This window comes from Macaca nemestrina, chromosome 5 (genome assembly GCF_043159975.1).
Source record: "Macaca nemestrina isolate mMacNem1 chromosome 5, mMacNem.hap1, whole genome shotgun sequence".
In the NCBI taxonomy this organism is placed as follows: Eukaryota; Metazoa; Chordata; class Mammalia; order Primates; family Cercopithecidae; genus Macaca; species Macaca nemestrina.
Genome location: NC_092129.1, coordinates 174,182,061 through 174,203,271, shown reverse-complemented (window position 1 = coordinate 174,203,271; position 21,211 = coordinate 174,182,061). Strand labels below are relative to the sequence as shown.

At 38.6% G+C, this 21,211-nt stretch overlaps 1 protein-coding gene across 1 annotated transcript in view; it reads right to left on the bottom strand.

Annotated features, from left to right (window-relative positions):
- LOC105487432 (uncharacterized) overlaps window positions 1–12,585 on the bottom strand; it is a 143,614-nt gene extending 131,029 nt beyond the window's left edge. Inside the window, exons 1-2 of the mRNA XM_071096134.1 lie at window positions 12,496–12,585; window positions 552–646 (exon numbers count right to left, since the gene is read on the bottom strand). The gene's annotated coding sequence lies outside the window, so the exon portion shown is untranslated. The remainder of the gene's footprint in view (window positions 1–551; window positions 647–12,495) is intronic.
- Window positions 12,586–21,211: the final 8,626 nt, after the last annotated feature.

Sequence of the window (21,211 nt, the reverse complement as noted above, 5' to 3'; positions counted from 1 at the left end):
CTCTGCTGTTTAAGCTGCCCAGTTTGAGCTACTTTGTTATGGCAGTCCTAGCAGTGTATTACTTTGGTATATTAACATGAATGATTAAAATGTATTTTATTTATACTATTCTTTTTTTCTCTTCTCTCCACATCACTTCCAATTATGTAAGTTACTGGGTATCAATATTTCGTATCTTCTAATGGTTGCATTAAATAATATCAAACCTTTATTTGTTATTTCATAGCCTCAAGAGAGAATCGCCTCACTTCTTTCAAAGCATGAGCATTTTAAGGCCCACACCCTTTCTACCCATTTCTTCCCAACATCTCTTTCCAAATCTGTCTCAACTATACTGTTACTTTGAATTTTCAGGTTGAATATATACATTCTGTCATAACCATAATAATTATAATAACATTTTGTGCTTTTGTTAATTTAAATTTGATTTTTATATTTTGAGGTCAAATGTCACATTTTATTAATTATATAGGGTATAATTGAACACTTCTGCAATATTCAGAGTAATAGAAAATGCACTAGTAATTCTGGATGACTTTATAGAAACTTACAGATGGAATACAGCATGTAGATCCTGATGGAGTTAGAAATCTATAAAAGAGAGCTAAAAACGTAGATTCCTTGATGGTACTAAATAAAGTTGACCCTAGAAAAATCACCAAAGAGAAAATAAAATATCATTACACAGGCATACTTTGTCTTCAAAAAGCCTCACTTTCTCCAAATTATATTTCATATTTTCCCAAAATACTACACTTTTTGTTTTGTTTTGTTTTTTTGAGAAGGAATCTCACTCTGTCACCCAGGCTGGAGTGCAGTGGTGCTATCTCGGCTCACTGCAAGCTCCGCCTCCTGGGTTCAAGCGATTCTCCTGCCTCAGCCTCCCAAGTAGCTGGAACTACAGGCACGCGCCACCATGCCCAGCTAATTTTTTTTTTTTTTTTTTTTTTTGTATTTTTAGTAGAGATGGGGTTTTACCATGTTGGCCAGGATGGTCTCGTTCTCTTGACCTCGTGATCCACCCGCCTCAGCTTCCCAAAGTGCTGGGATTACAGATGTGAGCAACTGTGCCTGACCACCAAATACCATACTTTATTGTCGAAGTTAAGAGAAAATCAAGAAATCAATTCATGCTAATATGTAAATGATTCTTAATGGTCCTTCCAAGGCAACATTTATAATTTTTTTTAATTTTTATTTTAAGTTCAGGGGTACAGTGCAGGTTTGTTACATAGGTAAACTTGTGTCATGAGGGTTTGTGTACAGATTATTTCATCACCCAGGTATTAAGCCTAGTATCCATTCATTACTTTTCCTGATCCTCTCCCTCCTCCAACACTCCACCTTCCAGTAGGCCCCAGTGTGTGTTGTTCCCCTTGATGTGTCCATGTGTTCTCATCATTTAGCTCCTACAATAGCTATGATTATTATTATTATTATTAGCTCCCATAGTAACCATTCTGATTGGTGTGAGATCTGATTGGTGTGAGATGCTATCTCATTGTGATTTGATTTGCATTGCTCTAATGATCAGTGATGTTGAGTTTATTTTTCATATGATTATTGGCCACATGTGTGTCTTTTTTTGAGAAGTGTTTATTCATGTCCTTTTCCCACTTTTTTATGGGATTGTTTGTTTTTTGTTGTAAATTTAAGATTCTTATAGATGCTGGATATTAGACCTTTGTCAGACACAGACTTTGAAAAAGTTTTCTCCCATTCTATAGATTGTCTGTTCACTCTTTTGATAGTTTATTTTCATTATGCAGAAGTTCTCCCATCCCATTTGTCGATTGTTGCTTTTGTTGCAATTGCTTTTGGCATCTTTGTCATTAAATCTTTGCCCATGCTTATGTCTTGAATGGTATTGCTTAAGTGGTCTTCCAGCATTTTCATAGTTTTGGGTTTTACATTTATGTCTTTAAACCATCTTGAGTTCATTTTTGTACATAGTGTAAAGAAGAGGTCCAGTTTCAGTCTTCTGCAAATGGCTAGCCAGTTATCCCAGCAACATTTGTTAAATAGTGAATGCTTTTCCCATTGCTTGTTTTTGTCAGGTTTGTCGAAGATCAGATAGTTGAAGGTGGGCGGTCTGTATTTCTGGGTTCTCTATTCTGTTCCATTGGTCTATGTGTCTGTTTTTGTCCCAGTATCATGCTGTTTTGGCTACTGTAGGCCTGTGGTATAGTTTGAAGTCGGGTAGCATGATGCCTCCAGTTTTGTTCTTTTTGCTTAGGATTGCCTTGGCTATTTGGGATCCTTTCTCATTCCACATGAATTTTTAAGTAGTTTTTTCTAGTACTGTGAAGAATGTCAGTGGTAGTGTAATAGGCATAACATTGAATCTATAAATTGCTTTGAGCAGTACGGCCATTTTAACAATACTGATTCTTCCTATTCATGAGCATGGAATGTTTTTCCATTTGTTTGTGTCATCTCTGATTTCTATCAGCAGTGTTTTGTAGTTCTCCTTGTAGAGATCTTTCACCTCCCTGGTTAGCTGTATTCCTCGGTATTTTGTTCTTTTTGAGGCAATTGTGAATGGGCGTTCATTCCTGATTTGTCTCTCAGCTTGACTGTTGTTAGCGTATAGGTATGCTAGTGACCTTGACACGTCAGTGTTGTATCCTGAGACTTTGTTGAAGTTATTTATCAGTTTAAAGAGCTTTTAGGCAGAGATGATGGGGTTTTCTAGATATAAGATTGTGTTGTCAGCAAACAGGGATAGTTTAACTTCCTCTCTTCCTATTTGGGTGCCCTTTATTTCTTTCTCTTGCCTGATTCCTCTGGCCGGAACTTGTAATACTATGTTGAATAGGAAAATGTTAATTTTCTATTCAGGGGGTACATGTGCAGGTTTATTACAAGGGTATATTTCATGATGCTGAAGCTTTGGCTTCTATTGTTCCCGTCACCCAGGAAGTAAGCATAGTACCTAACAGAATGGTTTTCAACCCTTGCACCCCTCCCTTCCTCTGTCCTTTTGGAATCACTGGTGCTTATTGCTCCCATCTTTATGTCCATGTGTACCCAAGGTTTAACACACTTGTCAGTGAAAACATGCGATATTTGGTTTTCTGTTTCCACATTAATTTACTTAGGCCTCCACTTTAATGGCCTCCAGCTGCATCCACATTGCTGTAAAGGACATGATTTCATTCTTTTTATGGCTGTATAGTATTCCATGGTGTAAATGTACCACAGTTTCTTTACCCAATCTACCACTGATGGGCACTTAGCTTGATTCTATGTCTTTGTCATTGTGAATGGTGCTTCGATAAACATGAGTGCAGGTGTCATATTTTTGTGCTTTGTCTGCAATTTATTCTAAAAACCAAAACCTTATAACAGCCTTCTCACTATCACTATATTAATACTGCTTACTGTAATATCATGCAGTTGCTAAGTTCAGTGTCATGGCTCCTGTACTACTCAAAGGAGAATAGACCCAGCAACAAGGTTAAATGGCCTCTTTCATCTATAATTTGTTTGCCTCCCTTCCCTGTACATTTTCTTTCTTCACTCTTTCTGTGAAAATTCAATTTATCAAATGTTTCATTCCTTGAGTTAAATCTCTGCATCATTTAATAACATTTTCCATACTTTCTGAATCTTTGACTTTTTTTCCTACATTCTGGGACATTTTCTTAACTTTGTCTTCCAACTTCTTGTGTGTGTGTGTGCGTGTGTGTGTGTGTGTGTGTGTATGTGTGACAGAACATTGCTCTGTCGCCCAGGCTGGAGTGCAGTGTACAATCTTAGCTCACTGCAATCTCAGCCACCTGGGCTCAAGCAATTCTCATGCTTCAGCATCCTGAATAGCTGGGATTACAGGAGTGCACCACGTCCAGCTAATTTTTGTATTTTTAGTAGAGACAGGGTTTCATCATGTTGGCCAGGAAGGTCTTGAACTCCTAGCCTCAAGGGATCCACTCACCTCAGCCTCCCAAAGTGCTGGGATTACAGACGTGAGCCAACTGGACCCAGCCCCAACTTCTTTATTGACTCTTTTTCATAATTGTTATTATACTTTTAATTTTAAATAGTTCATTTTTGTTATCTGATGCTTCCTTTTTGGCACCATATTATTGTTTTATGGATGTAAGGCTTTCATTTTTCTGAGAGTTTTTGCTTTGGTTTGTTTTGTTTTAATTTCTCCAATCTCTCAATTACCTCCTTCTCCCCAGGATAAGTTTCTCAGTTTGGTTACCATTGTCCTTCTATTTCATGTTGCTGTTTTTCCTCACGTTGTTGATGGTCCTTGCTTATAGGCTGATGGCTGATGGACCTTGACTGACCATTCATAGTTAAGTATGAGAGAATTGAAAGACTAACAAATGCTTGTGTATATGAGTACTCTTCTGTTTAGGGTAGGAGGGCATCACTTTAGGGTAAGATGATGAGGAGGAGGACATTAAACTGTCCTCTCCCACTTAAGCATGAAGAACCAGTATTCGTTATACTTGCCTAAAGGTTTCCAGACATTTGCTTCAAAATGTTTAAAGAAGAATATTCTGAATATTTTTCTTATAGGGAAATTCCTGTCACATGATATGACAATACAATAATATATAATATATGGTTTTCAATTACTTTTCTTGTTTTCATGCCCCCAAAAACAACTTTGAAATTTCAGATGACTTCTGGTTGACACACAAAATTTTCTGTCATAAGTTTGCTAGAAATGTGACTTTTAGCATGCTATAAATACTAACATTTTAAAATAATCCTGTTACATAACTTTTATCACTCACATAAATGTATCCAGTGGAATATAAATACAATAGTATTTTATACCCTCTCTTATCCATTTTCAAAATACATGAACTCGCCATTTTTATTGTTGATAGTTTCATAATACTTCTTTTTTGACTTGGGTTTCCATTTTACTTCCCTTACAGAATTTTATGACTTTATTTTAAGGTATTATATATTTGTGCTTGAATAAATACATATTTTGTTGAACACCCTTTATTACATCTGCAAGAAAAATATTTATGTAAATTAAAATAACTTTCTATATTCTATATGTGTATAATACACTATTAACTTTTTTCCTTCTCAATTCAATTATAATTAGTTCACAAATGAGAAAAAAATATAACTGCAGTATACCACAAATATTTATAAATAATTGTCAAACACATAAAGTATTATTATTTTAAAAAGTGCCTCCAAATTAAAGAAACGGGAAAGGGTCACTGCGTCCAGTTCTGCAGGTTGTACATTGCACAACTCAGGGGAGCACCATTCTAATCAAAATGTGTGAGCTGAGTGTCCCCCTCGAAGTAGTGCGGCTGTGCACATATGTGCAGCAGTCTTGGGTGGTACTTTTTGTAATAACATCAGTTCATTTGTCTATGGAGAAATATTACTGACCCATATTTCTGCATCAACTTTGTTGCTATTTTTCTATGGGAATGGAAGGAGTTTCATCATGATTTCCTCATCATAGTGTCATCAGAAATTATTTGTAATGCTCTATGAGTTGGCCTCTCAGAGTTGTTGCTATTGCTCTTGTTGATGTTTGGCACCTGGGCGTTTCACTATAATAACATGAGAAGTGGGGAAGAGGTACGCCTGTATTTTGAGCAGTGATTGTAAGAAGACAGATGGGAAAGAACAACCAGTGCTTTCTAAGACAGATCAGCTTTAGAAAAAGAGGACACAGGGAAGATGAAAATCTTGAAATTAATTACTTTAAAATTATCTATGTTTGAAGATCTCTGTACCACTTTATATGTAGGAGCACATGTTGTGTGTATGTGGTATGGTGGGGAGTGGGGGAGAACTCTGGTTTTGTTCTCAACTTTCAATTAAACCTTGCATTTGCAGCTGTACTCTGATCTACTGGCCAACTCTTTGGGATTCTCCTGAGTACCCTGGCTCCCTCTTTCCCAGACAACTTCGCTAGGCTATCGCTTTTCTTATTTTGCTTTATCAGCCAATGGTGGATCAACTCTTTTTCCTTTTCCAGAAATGTACTGTTCTCGCTTCCCTGCAGTACCTTCCCTCCTGTTCTGCATGCTTTCACTAATGCTTTACTAGTCTTTGAATGAAAGCTCAAGAGAGATGAGAAAAATAGATATTGTGAACCAAAAACTCATAGAAAGATCTCAATAAATAGTTATCATATTTACTAGCTAATCTAAATGGAGCATTAAACTATACTGTACTCAGAGTAGCAAAGGTCTTCTCCGGGCTATTCCAGACAGTCCAGCCACTTCTTCCACTACTCAGCCTGATCATTGCACCGCTAAAATGAGCTTTGGCTAACACAGCATTATATTAATGAGCATTATATTAATGAGCCAGACCGTGACTGAAGTGTAGGCTTAAGGTCAGTGAATAGAAGCCTATACCTGCCTTATCCAAGCAAGAATTTAATTGGAATTTCCCTAGCACCAGATCGAAGAAAAATCCCAAACTCGATTTATGAGATCATACCAATAGGGGAAAACAGATCACTTTTAGCAAGCACATGGCTTTCAGAAACACACCTGTTTCTTTGTTATTGATAGTATAATTAATCGATCTCTAGAATCTGATTGAAAACATTGGGCTATAAATCATGCCATATGAACAGTCCCGGATGTATCACAGCTAGTAATTCAAAGCATATTTCAACTGCCCATGGCACGCATTTCAGGATTAGTGTCACATTTGGATTCACAAGAAACAGCCGGGGCTATTTGTTTATATGGTCACATTTCTACCTTTCATTTTACTTCATATTCAACCTGACACTGGCTATACATATCAATACACACGTCAACGTGGGTTTATATTTCTTTGTCAGGTATCTGGGAACAAAACATTGGTTGACTCACAAGTGATGGGAAATTAATGTCATGAAATGACACTTTTGCTACCAAAAGAAACAAACATTATTCACTGTGCCCACTACCTGAACTTGTCATCTAAGTGGAAATGTTCTTCATCATCAAGTTCATTACTAGGATAGTCTATGTTTATTCCCAAGGCCCGCATTTACTTGTCTTTCAATCTTTCAATACATATTTGTTGAGCACCTACTATATATATGAAAGACACAATTTTAAGTGCAGTAGGTGACAATGGTCCCTGTCCCTAAGGAAATTACAGCCCAGGGGGGAAATGACTAGTATATAAATACTAGTATCAAATAGATACTGCAGCAATGAGATAAAAGTGACACAGCTAGTCACAAAGAGCCTAAAAGTTCTCAAAAAAAAAATTAGAGTGAGGTAGAAAAAAAAATCATACCCCCTGGAAGTGTATATGTTAATATTGTGGTAATTGCTTAGAGACTAGGGCTCTCCTTATATTATTTCATTGAATCCTCACCACAACACATGAGGAAGCTATATTATCCCTGTTTTAGAGATGAGGAAATTGAAGCAGCAAGAGGTTAGCTAACATGCCCAAGGCCACATAGTAAGCCATGCATCCAGGTTTCCAAGGCAGGTAAGCTTGAGCCCTTAGCTTAGTTGTTCTGTGTTAGGCCATCCTTTCATCACTCTAAAGAAATACCTGAGACTGGGTACTTTACAAAGAAAAGAGATTTAATTGGCTCATGATTCTGCAGACTGTACAAGCATAGCACCAGCATCTGCTCAGCTTCTGGGGAGGCCTTTACTCGTGGCAGAAGGCAAAGCAGAAACGCATGCGTCACATGGTGAGAGCAGGAGCAAGACAGAGAGAGGTGGGGGAGGTTCTGTACACTTTTAAAAAACCAGATCCCACGGGAAATTACTCACTATCACCAGGACAGCACCAAGCCCTATGATAAATCCAGCCCCCAAAACCAAACACCTCCCGCCAGGTCCGACCTCCAAACTGGGGATTACATTACAACCTGATATTTGGGTCGGATAAATATCCAAACTCTATCACTCCTCTATTACTTCTGGGAAAGCAAATGAAAAGTTTACTGTGGCTGAAAAATGTGTTTTTATCCTTCTGTATAACTGAGGGAGATTTAAAGCCTCCTAAGTGAGTTTTGACTAATATGCACATTTCTACATTCTCCAATAAAAGTTCTGAACTGGCCCAAAGCATTCATATACATAAACTAAAACTAGCTGCTAAAAATTGCATCAGATGTAAAGAATATATGGAAATGACCCCCATTTTCCTGGCTCACGTGACTTCATATTCCAGCTGTCAGGAAACCAGGACAGGCAATTCACAGCTGTTTGAATTCTATCTTTTTCTAGTTCCCAGCAGACTGTAAAATATTCAGTCTGACCAAACTATTTCTTTGGCTCTACTTTTGTCATTCCCAAAATTAAAACTTCAAACACACACACACACACACAGACAGAGAGAGAGAGAGAGAGAGAGAGAGAGAGAGAGAGAGAGAGAGAGATTTTCACACATATGGGCTTTTTGTAGCTTGCTGTTAGAAAACATGTTCATGAAAAAGATAATTCACTTTGTCTACCCTCTGAATATTATCTAAAGGGAGTTCTCATCTGGACCTCACCTTACTTTTTGTCTTGTGCTGTATATTCTCATTTCAATGGGTAAAGCCAAACCAAGATCTTAGAATTGCCTCTATATTTTAAATACCCGTTTTTGAATCTATGAAGATTATCAGACTAACATAACCTTCTCAAACAGGGCTTATTGTTCTAGACCCATTTTCTGTTGTTTTATGTCTCCTGGGTCACTGAGATCCTGACAGCATGTATTCTAAACCAGTGTTTCTCAAGGCTTAGTGTGCATCTGAGTCACGTAGAGGGTAGCTGGGCCCAGCCCACTGAATATCCATCAGTAACAAGATTGCAGGTGATGCTGATGCTGCTGGGGCAAGGACAAGCCTGTGAGAACCACTGTTTTAAACCAACCTGAATAAGAAAGAGCACTGGACTAAGAGTCAAGAAACCTAGACTCTGATCCTAGATCTGCCACTGTCTGGCTGTGTGGCCTCGGACACAAGTCATTTAACCTCTCTGAGACTCCAGTCCCTCATTAAATGGCATGCTTTAACTAAGTAACTAATAAAAATCCCATATCATTTCATAGTTTTATAACTGAGCCAAGATAGATTATACTCTACCATGCCCACCAAACAGTTTGAGGGGTCCATGCTTAACAGTTAACACAGTTACTGTGTTTGAGAAAATACATATATTTTCCTCCCATACTGTTAAGTTCTGCTGTTATACACCATACATATGTTTCTAAAACATCATCCCGCTACGCAAAATTGTGCAATAAAAAAGGAGCTGGGGAACAACACTCAAAAATTTCATCAATGTCTTATAGGATAAAAAGAAATTAGAAATGTAATAAAGACAATATCACACTTTCATATCTGTTAAATGGTTAAGAAATGCATAAAGAGGCCAGGCGCGTTGATTCACACCTGTAATTCCAGCACTTTGGGAGGCTGAGGCAGGCGGATCACGAGGTCAGGAGTTCAAGAGCAGCCTGGCCAACATAGTGAAACCCTGTCTCTACTAAAAATACAAAAAAAAAAAAAAATTAGCCGGGCGTGGTGGCGGGCGTGTGTAAACCCAACTGCTCGGGAGGCTGAGGCAGGACAATCGCTATCGCTTGAACCTGGGAGGCAGAGGTTGTAGTGAACCGAGAACACACCACTGCACTCCAGTTCAGATGACAGTGAGAGACTGCATCTCAAAAAAGAAAGGAAGAGAGAGAGAGAGAGAGAGAGAGAGAGAGAGAGAGAGAGAAAGGAAGGAAGGAAGGAAGGAAGGAAGGAAGGAAGGAAGGAAGGAAGGAAGGAAGGAAGGAAGGAAGGAAGGAAGGAAGGAAGGAAGGAAGGAGGGAAAAGAAAGAAAGAAAGAAAGAGAGAGAGAGAGAGAGAGAGAAAGAAAGAAAGAAAGAAAGAAAGAAAGAAAGAAAGAAAGAAAGAAAGAAAGAAAGAAAGAAAGAAAAAAGAAAGAAAGAAAAAGGAAGGAAGGAAGGAAGGAAGGAAGGAAGGAAGGAAGGAAGGAAGGAAGGAAGGAAGGAAGGAAGGAAGGAAGGGAAGGAGAAGTGCATAAACACTGCAGTCCATGTAGCATTTAACTTGAAAAAGACTGGAGGTTTGTCATGGAAGTGGGCTGGGAAGGGTGACAACTGATGAGTTTTTGTGAAGTGTTGAAAGGAAAGTAATCTGGAATTAGACAGAAAGCCATCACAGCAGATGTGAATAGATGTGGCTCATTGTCCTTGCTTCCAGCATTAGCATAGACAACACAGTTAAGTCATCTCTAGCAGTCTTTAATCCTGGAGGATGTTTTCCTGTCTTTGCAAGGTAGGTCCTTCAAGGCATATGTGTATAATATAATAGATGCTGTATCATTAAAAATTGAAATTCTGATCCAATGTGCAGTCTTCTTCTTCCTTACCTTCTCTATCACTCCTGGAAATTCTTTGATGGCTTTCTTATCAGCATTTATGACTTTTCCCAACAGCAGAAGACTTTGGAAATTCTAGTGATATTTAGAAATGCTACATCAACCACTGCTGGCACATAAAGTACCCATAATAAACCACTTCTGCAGGATTTGGTAATTTTCATTTAAGCTCTTTGAATCTACACTGTGTTTTCCTTTTGCAGGAACTGCTTGGCAATTTGAACCAAAACACTTACATTTGTCTGGAATATGGAAAGAGATTTTTTTTCCTTTTAGTATAGAGATGGTCGCAAATGTGAAGGAGTAGGAAAACATAACCTTTGTGGATAAAGCTAGCTGGCAGATGTTTGAAATGTGTGTATGTTTGAGCATTTGTGTATTACTACATGGTTTGGTTTGCAGAAGAATTGTGGATAAGCAAATTCAAAATTCATGTTTGACTCAAATGATTCTCTAACTTGTCATGCACGTTGAAACAAATTCACGTTTTCAAAACAACTGTTAGAGCAAACTGACTGTATTTTGATGACAAACATTAAAACTTTGATATTAGAATCACTATATGTCATGGGTAGAATATCAAAAATCTACCAAAATCTCTCATATGTGGTACTGAACACATTCAGGAAATGACTTCTATGAGATGGGAAACAATCCAAGAGAGTTATAATTTTAATATAACTAACTAGTCACACCTTAGACACAAATGAAAGACCTGGGTGTGGAAGGTCCTGACTCAAGAGCTCACCGAAGAAGGTCCTGACTCAGGTATTCACAATGTCTATTAAAATGCTACCTGAGTGGGCGAAGGATATGAACAGACACTACTCAAAAGAAGACATTTATGCAGCCAACAGACACATGAAAAAATGCTCATCATCACTGGCCATCAGAGAAATGCAAATCAAAACCACAATGAGATACCATCTCACACCAGTTAGAATGGCGATCACTAAAAACTCAGGAAACAACAGGTGCTGGAGAGGATGTGGAGAAATAAGAACACTTTTACACTGTTGGTGGGACTGTAAACTAGTTCAACAATTGTGGAAGACAATGTGATGATTCCTCAAGGATCTAGAACTAGAAATACAATTTGATCCAGTCATCTCATTACTGGGTATATACTCAAAGGATTATAAATCATGCTGCTATAAAGATACATGCACACGTATGTTTATTGTGGCACTATTCACAATAGCAAAGACTTGAAACCAATCCAATGTCCATCAATGATAGACTCGATTAAGAAAATGTGGCACATATACACCATGGAATACATGCAGCCATAAAAAAGGATGAGTTCATGTCCTTTGTAGGGACAAGGATGAAGCTGGAAACCATCATTCTCAGCAAACTATCGCAAGAACAGAAAACCAAACACCGCATGTTCTCACTCATAGGTGGGAATTGAACAATGAAAACACTTGGACACAGGGTGGGGAACACCACACACTGGGACCTGTCATGGGGTGGGGGAATGGGGAGTGAGAGCATTAGGAGATATACCTAATGTAAATGACAAGTTAATGGGTGTAGTACACCAACATGGCACATGTATACTTATGTAACAGACCTGCACGTTGTGCACATGTACCCTAGAACTTAAAGTACAATTGAAAAATGATAATAAATAAATAAATAAATAAAAGAATTTGGGAGGTTTCTAGTTTGAGAATATTAGCAATAATTCTGAAATTTTTGTGTGTCTTTTGGTCAAACTATATTGAGAATATACCTAGCAGCAGAATTGCTAAGTCAGAGAATGTATATGTGTTCCACTACAGTAGACATTGCCAAACAGTTTTCCAAAGGGGTTGTACCAGTTTTTATCCCCACTAAAAACATGCAAAAATGTTGATTGTTCTTTACTTTGTCATATCAGATAATGTTTTAAAGTTTAGCTATCCTAGTGGATGTGTAGTCATATTTCCTTATGGTATTGATTTGCATTTTTACAAATATATGATGAAATTGAGTACCTTTTCATAGGCTTATGATCTATTTGAATATCCTCTTTCATGAAGTGTTTAATATTTCATCTGTTTTACTACATGTGTGGTCTTTCTTTTTCTTATATATCTGTATGTATTCTTAACATATACATGATAAACACATATTGTAAAACCTTTTAAAAAAATGCTACCTGAGATAGTTTCTGAGGATGCTCAATGACATAGAGGCATTTCCACAAAAACTGAAGTTTTCAACAAAATCCACCCTTTTTCTTCTCTTCAATTACCTGTCAGAGAACATGGTGTTTATCTCTTTTCAAAATTTCATAAATTGAAACCAGTTTCCCTTTGATTACCCTTGTGTAAGACCTTTATGGGAATTGTTTTCCCACACTTATTATGAACATTTTAATAGAATGTGAAAAAATGGAAGATTTTTCAGAAAGCAGCCATAGGAAGTATTAAAGATGTGAAAATATTTCCTAAAAGCATAGGAAGCATCTGCAGGGGTGATTCAGGCTCTCAGCAGAAAAGACAAAGGAACATTTTAATAAGCCTAGGATCATTCCAGAGTCCTCTCTTGGTCTTACACCCCACATTCTGTACATCAGGAAATCCTGTTGGCTCCACCTTCAAAATCCATCTACCATCCCGTAACCTCTTACCACCCCCGTTGTTAGTACCCTGGACCAAGCCACTACCAACATCTCCCTAGAATAAGAAACTCCTAACTAGTCTTCTTGCTTCTTTTTTTGACCCCTTGCCCCGGGCTAGTCTCAAACTATAGTCCTACTTGTTCTTTGAAGCTATGCCATTGTTCCACATTTTGTTCAGGATGAGACAACTCATCTCCTATGACTCTGTCTCTCTCATTACACTCCAGTCACACCGTCCTCATTGATGTTCCTGGAACATGCCAGGCATGTCCCACCTCTTACCTTGAAGATTTTGCTAAAATGTCACTACCTCAAGGAAACTTACCCTGACCAATATTTTTAAAAATTGAAAAGACTCTTCAACACACACACACACATACACACTCACACTATTAATTCCCTTTATACTGCTCTTCCCCCCAATACCCCGCAATATTTATCTATTTGCACCAGGCCAGATAACTTACTTTTTACCATGATTATTGCATTTTCATGTCTTCCTCTCATTCTTCTGTAAGTGCCCTGAAGGCAGGGGTCTTTGCTGTCTCACTGACATATTAAGTAAGTATGACATATTAAGTAAGTATGACATATTAAGTATCTCACCTACATATTAAGTATTAAGTACATTAAGTATTTAAAACAGTACCTGGCTTATAACATGTGCTTCATAAATACTGAAGGAACAAACCACTTTCAAGTTTACGGAAGTTAATACGAGGAACAAGTCAATTTCTTTGACTATAGAAGTCAACTTCTTTCACTGTCCTCCACTACAGAGAAAAACCAAAAGAGAGACACAAAGAGAGACAGAGAGAGAGAGAGAAAACAAGAAACAAATAAAAAGACAATAATAAAATAAGAAAAAGGTTTTTTGACAATAAGAGAAAGCAAAACTATTAAAATTAGCTGTCAACAACTATCAAAATAAGCTACCTGAAGGAAGTACCTTTTGATTATTCAGGTGCTTTTTAAGAGATAATATGGTTTCTTGGTTAAGGACCAGTTGAGACAAAAGCCAGAAAATATGGGGTAAAATTCAGACCTCTAATATTCAGTGAATATTAGACATTGGCCACTTGTCTCCAGAGAGATCTCTGCTACTCACCTTCCCTTCTCCTCTAAAATGATGTCACTGACTCAGTGGATCACAACTTTACAATTTATTTTCATTGATTCTGTCTGAGTGGGACTTAACAATCTATATGGCATTGCATTTTCAGCTATAGAATCCTTGATGGTAGCCTGTCTCAATAAATTAAATGGAGAGTTCAAATGCATTGATTATTCTTTTTTTTTTCTTTTTCTTTTTTTTTTTTTTTTTTTGAGATGGAGTCTTGCTCTGTCACCCAGGCTGGAGTGCAGTGGTGCAATTTGGGCTCACTGCAACCTCCGCCTCCCAGGTTCAAGCAATTCTCCTGCCTCCGCCTCCCAAGTAGCTGGGACTACAGGCGCATACCACCACACTTGGCTAGCTTTTGTATTTTTATTAGAGATGGGGTTTCACCATATTGGCCAGGCTGGTCTCGAACTCCTGACCTCATGATCCATCCACCTTCGCCTCCGAAAGTGCTGGGTGATTATTCATTTTTTGAGCCAGAGGGAGGTCACATTTCCTATTACACAGAAACAGAATAACTTCCATTTATGCAATATAGTTAGCAAAGTTGGGGGTTTTGTTTGGTTGGTTTCTGGTTTTTGGCTTTTTTTTTTTTTTTTTTTTTTTTTGAGATAGGATCTCACTCTGTCACCCAGGCTGGAGTGCAGTTACACAATCACAACTCACTGCAGCCTCAACCTCCCCAGGTTCAGGTGATCCTCCCACCTAAGCCTCCCGAGTAGCTGGGACTACAGGACTGTGCCACCACGTCCAGCTAATATTTTTGTCTTTTTGTAGAGACAGGGTTTTGCCATGTTGCACAATCTGGTCTCTAACTCTTGGGCTCAAGAGATCTACTCACCTAGACTTCCCAAAGTGCTAGGATTACAGCTGTGAGCCACCGTGCCCAGTCAGGAAAGTTCTTTAATAAATATTCCAAAGACAGATAAAACATTTTACATGCAAATATTTTTGCTAGTCACAAAGAACATGAACAAAAATACATTGGTTTTAGGATTTTGCAGGTGAAAAAGTAGAATTCTATACAAACTAGTATCAGCCTGGTGATGAATAGTCTTTATACGACAGAAAGATAAATGAATACCATCAGTTATAACCTAAATTGCCATTTTAGACCAAAGCATTATAAATAACCAGATGAACATTTAAGAAAAACAAAATGAATTTTCAAAATTATATAGGGCTTTTTGTCCAGGTGAGGTTAATGTGGAAATTCAGTTTAAGATAAGTAAATAAACATAAACAGGCAATCTGAGTAGTTCTACCAAACCAACCACACTCACAATAAAAGAGCTTTTCATCAGTATTACACACGTTATTTCTTTGGCTTTCAATCAGTCTTGGTTAGTACAAAAGTAACTCTAAGTCTCTTCAAAAATGAAAGTATACCTAAGTAAGGAAAGGAAATTTTGTGAAGTTTATAAAAAATAAAAATGTGTTTCATTGTTCTAACACTTACTTAAAGAAAGGGCTCTTAATTTAGAAAAATAATTTAAGGACTATTTCAAACGTATTTTCTCACAACCCTATTTATTTTAAATATTTAAAGCTAGAGAAGAGGTGAAGGAATAGTACAATAAACAACATATTCTCTTCACCTAGATTCAACAAAGTTATTTGCATATTTGCTTCGGCTCTGTGTATACTACATATATAATTTTATATCATTTTCAACATATTTTTGAAACTTACAGTACATTTTCCTCAAAGCAATTATTCCCTGTTCTTTGCTATCCAATTATTCAACAAATACCTGTGTCTATTAAGTTCCACTTGCTAATGCCACAGATAAACAAGATTTTTCCCTGCTGTGAAAGAGCATATGATCTACTGACTAAAGAGAAACTCATCAACAAGGGAGATAAAGCTTAACACACTGGTAGGTGCTATGAAAGATTTATGTGTTGGAAACATCTGGGACATGAGGGCATGAGTAAGTGGTCAATTCAATCCAGTGGAAACAGGGAGGAGACAGTATCAGGAAGAGACAAAGGGAAACAGTGGAACATCAGCCAATTGGTTTTGCATATTCAGCCTGTCAATAAACATCATCTAAGGAAGCAAGTGAGACTAATATTATTTTGTCAGTATCTGTGTCACCATCCCTGCTTCTGCTGTCCCTTTTACCTCCCAGAAGAATATACTAATGTCCTCCATGTATGGGTTTAATACCTTTCTATTTCTTGAGTGGTGCAAGTCAAGTCCAGCAACAAACTTGACCACAGCATTTCAAATCACATTCCAGGTCGGTGGATATCAACATTAGCCATACACTGGATTCATCCAGGGAGCTTTAAAAATACTAATATTAGGTTCTACTCTTGGAGATTCCAACTTAATTGGTGTGATGTAGGACTCCCCAACAAATTATAATGTGAAGTCAAGGCTAAGAACTACTGTTGTGAGTGTCCAACTTTAGAATGCATGCAAATTATGTGCAGCTCTTGTTAAGATAAAGATCTTGGCTGTGGGGTGAGGCCTGAGATTCCACATTTCTAGCACACATCTCCATGATGTCTATGCTGCTACTCTGGGGAACCTGGTTTGAGCAGCAAGATTTTATGTCATAAACTACTATTAGTAGCAAGATATTAGTCATAAACTGATCACAGCTGCTATTGCCCAAGTCGTGGCAATGCCAGTCAGGCCCAAGGCCTCACTAGTAAGCCCACCCTGCCAATGTTACCCCAAGCTACAAGTTGAAGGAGAAGTCACTTCTAACACTTCTGATACCAAATGTGTGGGTGGTTTTGGTTTTCATACCAAGCAATTCTCCAGTTCTTTGTGGACACTCACTGGTGTCCTAAAATTTAACTCAACTTTCACACTAACCACTGAGAGGTAGCATAGACCCCACAGGTTAAAGGCTCAGCCCCACAACTCTGCCCCCTACTTCAGACACCAATTACAAGCAGTAGGTCCCCAGGTTATCCACAGCTCCTGTCCAACTTGGCTGCAAGTTGGAGCCTCTCACAACCTCCTCCTCAAGTGGAATAATTTGCTATAGTGGCTCACAGAACTCAGGGGGACACTTTGTTTGCTATTACTGGTTTAGGATAAAGGATACAAGTGAACAGCCAGAAGAAGAGGTACACAACACGAGGTCCAGAAGAGTCCCAAGCACAGGAGCTTCTGTCTCCGTGGAGTTGGGATGCACCACCCTCCTGGCACATGGATGCAACCATCAACCCAGAAACCCTCCTGGGTTTCGTGGTTTTATGGAGGGGTTTAGGGGTTTTATGGAGGTTCATAAACTCATCGTTTAGGGGTTTTATGGAGGTTCCATTATGTGGATGTGATTAAGTAAATCATTGGCTATGGGTGATCAGCTCAATCTTCAGCTTCCTCTCCTCCCTGGAGGCCAGGGATTGGAGGAGGGGAGGGATTCTGAAAGTTCCAACCTTCTAATCATGGCTTGATCTTTCTGGTGACCATCTTCCATCCTCAGGCCATCTAGGGACACCTAGCCACCAGTCTTCTCATTAGCATAAACTCGGATGTGTTTGAAAGGGGCTTATTGTGAATAACAAAACACGTTCCTTTCATCCTAACACTCATCAACTTAATAAGGGTTTTAGAAGTTCTGTGCCAGGAACCAGGACTAAGACCAAATATGTGTGTCTTATTCTATCATATCACACAAATCCTTTCCCATCCACAGTTTATCTGGTCTGGGGGTACTTGAAATCCCTGGACCAGCAGCATCAGTGTCTCCTAGAAACTACTGAGAAATGCAACTTCTAGGACCTCACCCCAAACCTAATAAATCAGACACTCTGGAGGTAGGGCACCGCAATCTGTTTTAACATCTAGGGGAAGTGATGCATGCTCAAATTTGGAAACCAGTGACCCAGTCGGTGTATTTGAGGATCTTCCTTGCTTCCCTTTTCATCCTTCGGACCAGCTATTCTAAATCAGTGATTCTACTTGATTGCATGTTAGAATCCCTTAGGGAACCTTTACAACATGCCTATGCCCCTCCCCTGAAGCTCTAGGAGTTGGACCGTTATGAAAACACATGTGCAAAAGCTCCCCAGGTGATTCTATTGTACAACTGATGCCGAGAATTTTGTTTCGAATAATCCCCAGGAGATCCCTTAATACAGAATATTTTCCTTTGGCCAATCTCAGTTTCTGAAATCTAACTATTCACGAACACATTCTGCAGATTATCCAGTGCCTCCCTCGTCCCATATTGTTGACTGACTTCTAAGTCCCCTTTTGCAGTGCTTTGGGGTGAATATTACAGCTCAACTCCTTCCACCTTATTTGCTTAATTTAAGATTGGTATATCCTGGTAAGTAGAGTTTGTATATACAAATGTCTTGGCTGATTTCATGAAGGCCACATCCCTTCGGATTTCCCTCTGCATTCTCTATGAAGGTTTTCTATTCCCTCTTAATGTATACATCTTCCCAAAGTCCCACTGAGCCATTTTCCTCCATTTGCCATCACACTGCACAGCTTCATATCTTTTATTTACTTAAATGCTTGTCTTCCCTTTCTAGACTATAAACCACTAGGGTGAAGGTAGATGTCTTTCCTAGATCCAAGTTTTCACCATACCTAGAACACTGTGAGTACTGTGCCTTCCAAAGGTTTGTGGAATAGAAGATAAATAGCCAGTGCTAACTGTCCCCACAATCTTCATCAAAATGCTAGCCTTCAGACACTGTGCCTTAATTTCTGTACTGCTCCTCTTGAGTTGTCTTTAACCAGTATGTTTCCCTAGCCCATTCCCTTTGCCCAGAGAATGAGCTTCAAATTTGGTCCTGTCTCCTTTTCCGAGAACTCTCTGCAGCCTCAAAACACCATGGTTGAGTTAGAATGAGTACCCTTGAGAAGAGACTAATTCTGTAGACACATTCAGCAGTTATACTCCTTTGTAAAATATCCAGTGTGCACATACTGTTTTCAATCAACAGGCAGATAATTAAGTCTTTAACTCTATGTTTTTAAAATAAAAAATATCATAGAATTACTGTATTTTATCTCCCCTTCCCTAAAAGAGTTCATTATGCATATGTCCACTACTATGATCTATACTCATCAATCAGGTTATTAGATCTTGGAACTTAGGAGAGTGTTTTTGTTTATTTTGACATGTAGAAATTCTGTTTAACCGGACCTGAAGAATTTCTCACATTTATCCTATTTTATTTAACTGATCATTTACCTCTCAAAATATTATTTCTTTCAAATATGCCATTTGTCAGACAGAGGGCTGTCTTTCTAGCTGCTGGGGTAGGACTAGAATCAGTTCTTTTTTTCTCTGAATAACATAGTCTTTGCACAGCCTGGTAACACACGAGTAAAACAGACAAGTCTTAAGGTCACCTCTGGCCAGACCTCTCAGTGGTGCCTACAAGTTCCCAGTGAAATAGGCTCTACCTTGAACAGCTAGGGGAAGCACTGGTGGGCCTCAGCAAGTACAAAGGTGTCAAGACAAGCCTCTTTGAGACAGCTAGGTATGGTCCCCACCCACAATGAAGGTAACCAGGTATTCAGAAACTAGACTGACCAGGCACAAAGAAAAAAAAAACAAAAACAAACAAACAAACACAAATAACATTTCCAAATAAGCAGCTAAGAGTCAATCCCTTTCTTTCAAGTCTAGCACTTGTCTAAACTCAAAGTACTCTGCTAAATCGTGTCAACCAGCTTTGTAACTAAGACCTGCCGGCTTTAGTTACCTTAAGGAGAAAGTCTGGTGTCCAAAGAAAGCCTCATTACAAACTGGGTTTTGCTTGGGAGTGGGAGAAGTCCCAGGAATGAGGGATCCCCTGCCAAATCAAATATATCTTCATCCTTCATGGTGATGAGACTGGTGATCCACATAATTAATATAAGCTCACACAGAAGTAAACATGAAACGATTAAACAGGAAGCCTTTAACCAGGCAGCATGAAGCAGGGAGGTGGGGGAGGAATTAATGGATAACAGAGTCTTAGAAACACAGGCAAGTAGTACATGGTATTTTTAAACGAACCTTTGTTCCTGGACTAAAACCAAATGGGTTTTAAAACTTTTCTCTCCACAACAGCCTGGACAAGGTGGCTTGGAGCAGATATTATGCCTAGAATATTTACATTCTGGCAGTTATAGCATAGTCATATGCTATAACTATATTCGATAAATGAAACAGCAAATTCAAAAAGAACTAGCAAGAAAAATAGTAGTTGAATAATTTGTACTCCTTAAAGACTAAATTTGGAGGAACAGCAGACAGCTTGAGAGCCCACTAGGATTGGCATTTAAACAGTAACTCTGTTGCGGTGGGCAGAGGGGGTGAGGGTAGGGGTCTTTATGTGTTGAACAGGGACCAGGCACCATGTGAACTGCTGGGAATATGTAATCTCATTTAACACTAAATACATCTATTTGAACTCTCCGATACCATGCAATTTTTTTTCTTGCAGAACACCCAGGGTTAATATATGGGCACTATTAAGCAAGCGAAGTCCAAGATATGCACATCCCATTTCCAACAGATAAACTGCGCGAAGAGAGGAGAAAACATACTAACTGCAGAATCTCTTGATTAAAGCCTCCTTTTTAAAATTAGGCTTGCTTGCTTTTTTAATGTTTCAATTAGGGAATTCAGCTAAAAGGAAAAATAAAAATCTGCCCTGCAGTTTTCTGCATCAGGAAAATAAGTTGTGATAGGATGTCACTTTTGATCCTTTCTCAGATGATCTGAGTTAGAAGTCACTCAGGGACCACAGTTTGGGTTTCATTAGCAGTAAATCTAGAACATCTAAGTTCAGGACCTCCCTATAGAGCTTGACCGTGGGCTGTGGGCGAACACCTAGAGGCTACCATCACCAGACCAGCATGAGAGCCAGCTCAGAAGTCTTTTCCTGCCCCTGAAAGGAAGAATCACACTTTTGGCAGAGGCCTGAAGGCAGGATGAGTAATACTGTATTTATAGGAACCCCAAAAGAAACACCCGAAACCCTTCGGCAGTTGCCTGTCTCGTCTGCTGAAACACCTATTGCATCACATTTTTTTTTTTAAGTCAAGCAAGACCCAGCATGTGGAGAGGAGGCAGCTGGTAATTTTGCTACTGTTCTAAAACACAGTCTTTGATGAAGGCATCGAACGGTATCCCCACGTGCACAGGTAAGGAAA